Source organism: Papaver somniferum, chromosome 9 (genome assembly GCF_003573695.1).
Source record: "Papaver somniferum cultivar HN1 chromosome 9, ASM357369v1, whole genome shotgun sequence".
Taxonomy (NCBI): Eukaryota; Viridiplantae; Streptophyta; class Magnoliopsida; order Ranunculales; family Papaveraceae; genus Papaver; species Papaver somniferum.
In genome coordinates this window covers 87,856,548-87,867,074 of record NC_039366.1, presented here as the reverse complement: position 1 = coordinate 87,867,074, position 10,527 = coordinate 87,856,548, and positions in this window count along the sequence as shown.

Below are 10,527 nucleotides of genomic sequence, written 5' to 3'. Positions count from 1 at the left end.
TAGAAAAGAAAGCATAAATACTATATATAAAATTAGGTGTTTTACAACACCTATCAAATTCCCCCACACTTAGACTTTGCTAGTCCTCGAGCAAAACAAACAAAACTTTTCTAAAATATACATACAACTCTCGCGAGGGTTTAATAGAGATATACCCACAAAACCTACTTTTCCAACTTACTAGTTCTCCGTAATGATAGCATCCAACGCGCTAAGAAGACATAGAAATTCTGCACACTAGTCATAAGAAGTTAGACACATAAATGAACACAATCTCATCCTTGAAAGTTGGGAGAGAAATAACCATCCCTTCTCGAAAGAAATTCGGGTTCGGAGTAATCAAAAGTCTCGACTCTGCCTCACAAGAAAGGGTTTTATGAAGTTGCTCTCAATAATAAATAGCTCTTTATGGGTCACACATGTGTCCAGGTAGGAGTGAAGAGAGAATCCTGCGACACGTTGAATGGTAGGAAGGCAAAAACCCTCCGAATCGTTTTGAAAACCCACATCTTTTATTGTTTTGAAAACCCATTTTTCTGACGATCTCTAAGAAAAGAAATCAACCACTTAACGAAGGTGGGAATATGCTTACTTACCTCGTTATCCGTTCGACGTGCATCTAGCACCACTCTCACAGCATCCATAGAAACGTCTTCGGTCTTCAATCGGTGTCTTCATCTTCGTCTTCAACTCTTGATGATGAAATCTTGAACTTCGTAGAATCTTGACAATGTGATTCTTTCCTATAATTCCTTGTTGCTTGAGACTTCATTACGGATATTTCTTCTTCCATTCGCTTTATTTAATAAATACAAAACCAAAAACGAACTAAACAAACAAAAATATGATGCAATGATTTTTTATTTTTTTTTTAACAAGAGAAAATGATACAAATACAAAATAAAGATAAAAATAAAAATGCAAGTACAAAGGCCATGGTGTAAGTACTTTACCGCTCGATTCTCCACAACTCGTATGTCTCGATATCATAAACTTCTTGAATTCCCATCTTGATAATATTCGCTCTTGTACAATAGTCTTCAACTTGTAAAAATTCTGCTCTTTGTCTTGTTTCTATACTTAAATCTGAAATCTGCTCATTTCTGTACTGTTGCTTGTAAACCTTAAACGTCTTCAACTTTCCTTCGAATTTGTGATGCTCCTCTTGTTGATGATGATGGTGTTTCTATGGACCTGTTGGTGTAGAGAGATAAAGTGGATGGTGCTAACTGCGAACAAGATTACAAGTGATATGTAAGTTAGCAACTCGATGTCACCATTCATGATTGATAAAATAGAACTCAAGAGATCAAAATAGTGCTTCTATTGGTGGGAGGTTGGGTAGCTCACCATTCTACCCAGAGTTTACGTACGGTGACACACACTCTAAAAGAACAAATTTAGACAGGTACAAAGAAGTGAAGGTCGGTGCCTCTTATGATGTAACATGGGTAGTCTCCACTATAGGGGATCACAAATCTAATACCGAATTCAGTATGCACCTCATTTGCCACTGGAATGGTTAAATCCAACTTTAACTCTCATACAAGTAAGAAACCCGATCATGTTCTCTGTCATCTCTAAGTTCAGTCACTCTTATGAGAATCTCGATGTAATCTTAGCGACATGTATACTATGTGACTCTAAACTAACCACAAGTTGGAGTTTTCTTATTCACTATTTTACAAAAAAGTTGAAAATTTCATGAAAAATTTCCAATGCAAATGCAACCACTCCCCCACACTTAAACTTTACATTGTCCTCAATGTAAATTGAATCGTCCAAAGAAAGTCAAGGTGGGAAATCCTATATGATAATGACAAGAAATCAGAAAAAAAATAAAAATAAAAAACAAAACAAGACAAGAAAAACTAAAAACAAAACAAGAAATAAATATAAGACAAGAAATACTCATCCTAATGGGTTGCCTCCCATTTAGCGCTTGGTTTAAAGTCGTCAGCCCGACTATCTCCTTGCTTTCTATGCCTCATCCAGAGGGAGTGCATCCACAAAATTAGCTCCTTCCACCACTTCAGAAGTGAAATTCTCATAACATGGTTTCAATCGGTGCCCATTAACTTTAAGTTCCTTGCCTGTAGCTATGCTACGAATTTCCACTGCACCATGAGAAAACACATTAGTAACAATATAAGGTCCAATCCAACGTGACCTTAATTTACCCGGAAATAAATGCAAGCGAGAATTAAACAAAAGCACTTTCTGCCCAATGCAAAATTGTTTCCTAGAAATCATGTTATCATGAAAAGCCTTCGTTTTCTCCTTATAAATGCGTGAGCTTTCAAATGCATCATTGCGAAGATCCTCTAGCTCTTGGAGTTGTAACTTCCTTTGCTTTCCAGCCCCATCCATCTCCATATTGCATTGCTTAATAGCCCAAAACGCCTTATGCTCAATTTCAACGGGTAAATGACAAGGTTTACCATACACAAGCCTAAAGGGAGACATCCCAATAGGTGTCTTGTATGCGGTTCTATAAGCCCACAAAGCATCATTAAGTCGCATGCTCCAATCTTTCCTTGTTGGATTCACCGTCTTCTATAGAATGGATTTCACCTCCCGGTTAGAAACCTCGGCTTGTCCATTTGTTTGGGGATGATAAGGTGTTGCAATCTTGTGCGACACATTGTACTTCTTCAACAAGCTTTGTAAGATCCTGTTATTGAAGTGAGAACTCCCATCGCTAATTATGTCTCTTGGAATTCCAAACCTTGCAAAGATATTAGCTTGCACAAAATCTGAAACCACTTTAGAATCATTAGTCGGGGTGGCCTTAACTTCCACCCATTTGGAAACATAATCCACAACAAGTAAGATATAAAAATTCCCATGAGAGTTGACAAAAGGACCCATAAAATCAATACCCCATACATCAAAAACTTCAATAAATTGAATAAAAGTTTGTGGCATTTGATTTCGGGCACCTAGATTGCCTGTTCTTTGGCACCTATCACAAGTTGTACAAAATATATATGCATCTTTAAACAAGGTTGGCCAATAGAAACCGCTTTCAAGTACCCTGTAAGCGGTTCTCTTACTCCAAAAATGTCCTCCGCAAGCATAGGAATGACAAAAAGACAAGATAAAATTAAACTCGGATTCGGGAATGCACCTTCGTAACACTTGGTCACTACCTTGTTTCCATAAGTATGGATCATCCCATATGTATTGGTTCCCTAACCTCTTAAGTTTGTCCCTCTCAGCACGAGACAAGTTCTTTGGGATTTGTTTAGACACCAAGTAGTTCACAATGTCAGCATACCATGGCTCTCCAAAGGCAATTGAGAATAGTTGCTCATCCGGGAAACTTTCACACAATGAGATAGCTTCCTTGTCCACATCAAGACGGATCAAATGATCCGCAACAGTGTTCTCAATTGCTTTCTTGTCCTTGATTTCAATATCAAACTCTTGCAAGAGCAAAATCCATCGTATGAGCCTCGGTTTCGCCTCTTTTTTCATAAGCAAGTACCTAAGCGCTGCATGATTAGAAAAGACAACAACTTTTGTAACAATTAGATAAGAGCGAAACTTTTCCAAAGCAAAAACAATGGCTAACAACTCTTTTTCAGTGGTTGTGTAGTTTTGTTGGGCCTCATTTAACGTTCTAGAAGCATAATAAATAGCATGAGGTATCTTCCCCACACGTTGCCCAAGCACCGCACCAACCGCATAATCACTTGCATCACACATGAGCTCAAAAGGCTTGCTCCAATCCGGTGGTTTAATGATAGGGGCTGAAATCAAAAGTTCTTTCAAACGATTGAATGCCGCCATACACTTTTCATCAAAGTTAAAAACCACATCTTTTTGCAATAAGTTGCAAAGTGGTGATGCTATCTTGGAAAAATCCTTGATAAATCTACGATAAAAACCTGCATGACCAAGAAAAGAGCGTGTCTCCTCACCATAGTGGGAGGGGTTAGAGCACAGTTCCTCCGGCATAGCTATGGCACCGTTTGCACATAAAAGTGTCGCCATGCCGCGGCCGCATGCCACACGCACCAATTAGGGTTTCGACATGCCAAACCCTAATTCAGGCAAAGTTGCTACGCCAACCAAGCCAAGTAACGTTTCCCAGAGCATTGGGATTGATGTGGCAACAAGGCCAATGTTGCCATGCCACATTTGGGTCTAACACCAATGTGCCAAAGTCTAGCGGCCATGGCTACGTCATGCGCTACTTCGTGCCACTGGCATGTGCTAACTATGCCAACCACGCCATCATGCCACAATCATGCTGCACGTGCTAAATAAAGTTGTGATACACCAAACCCTAATTTAGCTAAAAGGTGCCATGCCAACTGAGTCCAGTGACTCTCCTAAGGCCTCAAGATTAAAACAGGGTCAATGTTGCCAGAAGCCATATTTGGGTCTAACACCAATATGCCAAAACAGCTGCCACGGCTACGCCACTGGCATGCCGCTACGCCATGGCTCCGCCAGGCGCCACTATGCCAATGGCGCCACTTCGCTATACAACAAGATGCCGCCATAATCAATGGACATACTTCCTCATGAGATGCAATCTCAGCCATCCAAGTTCGCCAATGAACTGACATACTTGTGGCAAGTTTCAGGAGACCAGCTGCCTAAATCTAGTGGCCATGACTACGCCAGACGCAACTTGCATCACCGTGCCACTGGCATGCACGAGCCATGCTAGCCATGCCACGTTGCCACTGGCGTATACAAAAACACTACCGCTCCATTATCAGGCGCCAACACAAGGTAGCCATAATCAACGGCTACCCTCTTTCATGAGATGCGATCTCAGCCATCGAAGTTCACCACTAAACTGACAAACCTGTGGCAAGTTTTAGGCGACTAGCCAAAACGAGCCTAATAGCATTGCATGTTATTTTCCTACGGTGAGTCCATTGACTTTGACTTGCCACACGCAGCAAAGTTCTATATGTTTTCCAGGAAAACACTCGAGACATCAAACATGTCACAAACTGGGGGATGTTCATCAGGGTATTGGTCTGGCGGTTTACAGCGTGCGGCGTGCAATGTGCCCGTTACAAGAAAGTGTCATGAAGCAGGACAATTAGTGGTGGTTAAATTTACGGTGTAAACGAATTCACCTCCTTCATCATGGAAGCATAATGACTGACGGTTACACGTTACTCTATTCTTCCACCACTTAATCGTTTCCACTTCCTACGAGACTAGGGTATGTTTCAATATGACTTGTATAAATAGGCTTCACCTATTTTCACCAAACAACAAGTTTTGGTCGGCAACGATACAGTATCTAGAAATCACCTGGTAGCTTTCCATTATGCTAGCCAGTTCTACTTTCAGATACAAGTCATAAACGACCACACCTTCGATTCTGGTCTCAACACTCTTCTCGCTTCCCTCCCTAAGACCAACCCTTCTCCTTCACTTTGTGACCGAAGCAAGCCTGGAACGACCATTTTTTGGTTTAGGCCAGGATTGTACAGATTGATCTCTCGAATCAAAAGTACTCCCATGCAGTGTATTGTTTAAGGTTTAAAAGTGAAGGAGAAACGGTTCTCATCCACACACCCAAATTTACTAAAATCAGCAGAAACGGTTTTCACCCACAAACAAAGAGAAACTAAGTTAATTCTGATCTTAGTTAGGCTTATCAAAGTGGAGATTTCAGTTATTCAAGTCTAATCGAATGCCTTAACAAGAAATGCTAGTTAACTAACCTAGTACTTGTCTTGTTTAAAAGTTAAAGGTCTAAGTTATATGGATAACTAGAACCTGATGAGAAAAAATAGAGTTATCTTTATTTTGGTCTTATCGAACAAGTGATTGTATTTTTACAACGCTTTAGCAAAGGAACTAAGGTGCTTAGTCGATTTTTGGTTTGCTAAACTATTAGGGAAAATTGCTTCGGGCAATTGTTTTCTTGGTAACATATCAAAACAAAATTACTTTGTAGTTTCGGTTTTGATATTGGTTATCAAAAATGGTGCGTGGAACCCTCGTGCATAACTCTATAGGTTGCAAGTCTATTGAGGTTTGTAAGATCCTTTCGGTTTGTCCTTTATTTTTTCGTTTCTTTGTCATTTTGTGACAAAAAGGGGGAGAAATATATAGAGTAAACAAGTAATACTAGTATTGATTTATATAGATTGGTATCAAGGGAAAGGATATTGGTGCTTAAACGTTGATCTAACGAAAGAGTAAAAGCATATACTAAGGGGGAGTAGCATATCATATGATACTTGTAGTTATATGGACTACAAAGGGAATAACAAAGACGTGCGGATTGAAAATATACCTATCTTACCTTTAGGGGGAGTATTAGCTTTGTTATTATAATGTCAACAACGGAATTTATGGATTGAATGTATACAGGTTATTGTGTTGTTGAATTCGGGAATCAAGCGTATGTGTAATGAATTCTTCTAGTTTGTTTATCCATATGATGTAAGAGTTTTGTCACTAAAATTGACAAAGGGGGAGATTGTTAGAGCATAGCTCGGTTGAACCCACCAAGCGTTGGTATGTCAAGTTTGGTTGTCATATTTTAGTTAGCCAAAACTCATTTAAAGAGTCGCTTGATTATGTACTAGAGTCAACTTCATATAGGTTAGCTTGAAAGTATTAGGATATGAGACATTACAAGTCTTGCGAAGACTTGAAGAAGTGAAGAAGTAAGGAGCTACAACGACAACATCATCCTTCCACTTGAGGTTAGTGATATTTGACTTGAACTGTTTCATTCCCTAACATATCTTTCAAGTCGTGCATATTGAAAACAAAACTGTGACGCATGAATGATTATACTCTGGTTAGACATAGTATTAAGGAATACAATACGAGGTTTATTTCTTAACCATTAAATTTTGTATATAAGACATCGGCATAATCGTTCGAATGCTATTGTGATTATGTATGGATATAAGGTGAAGATTTCATCCTAGGAAACAATGTTTTACATTTGTTTTAAGGAAGTAAATTCATGAACTTGTTTTGTGAATCGAAAGAGAAATCGCCAGGCATTATTGGTATTGTTATTCATTGCATAGCTTTTGAACTACCAATATGTGTGATTAGTATAACCGCTCATGACTTGTTCAAAGATATTCCTTAATAGCTAAAGGAAAAAAAATCCCGGATCGAAAAGTAAATTGAGAATATTTTATTTAAGGTTTTTAATTTTATTTTTGGAAATTGAAAATTAGTAATGTGCATTTGCTAGTTGGAGATTTTCTAAGAGATTTTCGGTCATTATTTGGACAAAGCATTTCCAGGAATTATGGAAACCGAATCTGGAATATATTGCATATCTTGAGAATATTTTCGATTTTGGAAATTCCTTGGCGTCCAAACTTCCTTGGTCTACAAATATCAAAGTTTGCATTTCGAGCAAACTAATCCTCAGAGACAGCAAAACTATCTCAGTTGTGCTGCTACTGGTGAAGCCGCCTATTCGGAGAGGAGAGTAACCTAATTAGGCTAAATCTCTTACGGACGCTCAGTTTAAAGACTTCTTTGGGATTGAGAAGCTCTATTAGTACCGTTGGTGGGAAACTAAATAATTGCGATTTATCTTTTGTTTTCGATTGATTTGATTGACTAACATTTGTTGAACTTTGATTGAACCTAGTTTGTTTATGCTTGAGAATCTTCTCTTCTGATATAAGATTCACTCAAACTAGATCGAAGTTTCGACGGGGATCTTTAGAATGTTTGTAGATCTAAAGACGTCTTGTGATAATCCATTGTTAACAGACTCCGTTCTGTGCGTGATTGATCACAAGAGATTCAAGTTGATTGTGTGCAGGTGTTTACTGAAAATATAAGAAGATTTGAAGACAAAGAAGACTTTGAAGATTTCTGGTTTGGGTTCATAATCTTTAGTGTGCACAATACTTGTTTCGGTAAAAGAGGATCCAACTATAATCGGTTTATCCTTGTGGTAGATTAGATTGATTAGTTGTGTAGATCGGCATCAATACAATTCTTTCTGATTTAAAGTATTGATTGCAAAATCTTAACATTTACTTTGGTAGTTGATGATAAGATAGATCTAAGAACCTGACAAAGGAGTTTATTGAGATAAACAGAAGAGCCTTTTGTCGAACTCACATCACGTTGAAAAGAGTTGATACCAAACAAATTTTTTGTTCCTTTACTGTTTGGAATACGAACCAAAGGAATTTTTCCAAGTATGTGACTTATTACAGGTTGGAGGCGTGGGAATACAGACGGAACTAGGTGAACTATAGGTTTAGTTGCTTCGTCTCAACTATACGAAGTTGGTTTGATTTTGTATAGCGGCTTAATCCTGAGAGTATTCAATTCTGGACAATCCCGGGGTTTATCTGCATTTGCGGTTTCCTCGTTAACAAAATTTTGCTGTGTCATTTACTTTTATTTTCCGCAATTATAGTTTTTGTTATTATAATTTAAAGTAAATTACACAAGAATTAATTCCTATTTACTTGATAGTAATCCTATTTGTGTTTGGTTAAGTCCGAACCATTTATCAAGTAAACATACTTCGTTGTTGCATCGTCTCGATCTTGTATCCATAGTCAATCACACAAGTTATCTTGTTGTCGTATTGTCTCCATCTCGTATCCATAGACGATCACACGAAGTATGAACCAATTTGTTGTATTGTATCGACTCAGTCCATAGACAATCACTTTCGGAGAAAGGACTTATAGGTGGAAAAGTTTTAGATTGAGGTATATTTGGGTACCCTCGTCTTTTCATACGGGTAAAAACAAATAGTATCTTAGAGTAAAAAAAATATTTCACCGGTAAAAAATAATCTATCTTTATTTGACGGGTAGAAAAATATTTAAAAAAATATAACCATGAATCATAAGCATATTTTTATTCATCAATACACACTTTTCTGTAAATATTTGGACTCGTGCAAAGCACGGGCGTCACACCTAGTATTAGTTAAGTGCTTGCTAATATTGAGTTGTCCATGAAGATTTTGGTTATACAGTTGGATATTGGTTGGAATTCATATAACCGAATTCAGGTGCTTTATTGCATACCCTAAGAATATATTCAGTTATGGAAATTCCTTGGTGTCCAACCTACCTTGGTCTATAAATAGTGCAGTTTGTTCTTCTTACAAACTTATCCTGAGCCAGGCAAACTTCATCTTTGTTGTTTCCGGTGTAGCCGACTAGTAATATTCTCGTAATACTATCTTGGAAAGGAGAGTAACCTAATTAGGAGAAATCTCTTATGTTTACTAGTTTAAACACTTCTTTGGGATCAAGAAGCGTCTACTAGTACCGTTGGTGGGAAACTAGATTTGCATTGTTATTTTAGTTTTTGATTATTGATTTGATTGACTAACAGTTGTTAACTCTTGATTGCACCTTGTTTGATCATTCTTGGGAGCCTTGTCTTCTGACATAAGGTCAGTCAAACTAGGTCAAGGGATTAACATTAAATTGTGATCATCCATAGTTAACAGACTCTGTTCAGTGCATAATCTATCATAAGTCAGGAATCAAGTTTGTTATTGTGCAGGTACAAAAGACTATTGAAGATTGAAAACAAGAAAAAATTTCTTATTGATTTTGTATCTTTGTGATTTATTTCGTGCACAAACTTGATCGTCTGGGATCCAACTTGATCTAGTTGATCTCTTGATAAACTTATTATTGACTAGTCGTATTTAGATCCACAAGCTACCATTTGGTGGTACTCTTCAGTATCCGAATTTAGTAGTTCTGTTTGACTCGATCCAGTTAACTTGTTTAATGCAGATCTTGGAAGATCTAAAACCCAACGAAGGAGTTTAATAGATTTTAAACAGAAAAGTCGTTGTCACATTAAACATACATATCTTTGTTTGATTTTCTGAGATAGGAGAGTGGGTACCAAACAGATTAGTCATTTACTGTTTGGAAGACGATCGAAAGGGTTGATTGCTTAAAGTCTTCAGAGGGACTGAAGCAACTTAAGAAAGTTGACTGTATCTTAGGATTCACGTGTGCTATCCAGATTGGTTGTAGGCGCATGGAAACTGGGGAAACTAAGTAACTAGGGGGTAGTTTACTTGGTCTCAACTATACGAAGTTGGTAGTGTCTTTGTATATCGTCTTAATTCTGAGAGTATTCAAAACTAGACTAGGTCCTGGGGTTTTTCTGCATTTGTGGTTTCCTCATTAACAAAATATTGATGTGTCATTTACTTTACTTCCACATTGTAAGTATTGTTTAGTTATAATAAAGTAAATTACACTTGTACGTTAACCAGACACTTGATATTGATCCCATAGGTAAATCGGTCTTGTAACGTAACTATTATCAAGTGATTAACTTGTTGTTATATTGTCTTGACTTCTTTTTCCATAGACCATTATACAAGGTAACAGACTTATTGTTTGATATCGAAAAGATGTGGTGTACTTGGTACCCTTGTCATTTCAGCTTTCTATTCATATATTAAATTACGAAGTAAATGCTTATCTTTTGAACTTCGTAATTGCAACATCGACATAATATTTGTAACTCGTTACTATATTATGTAGTGAACATATG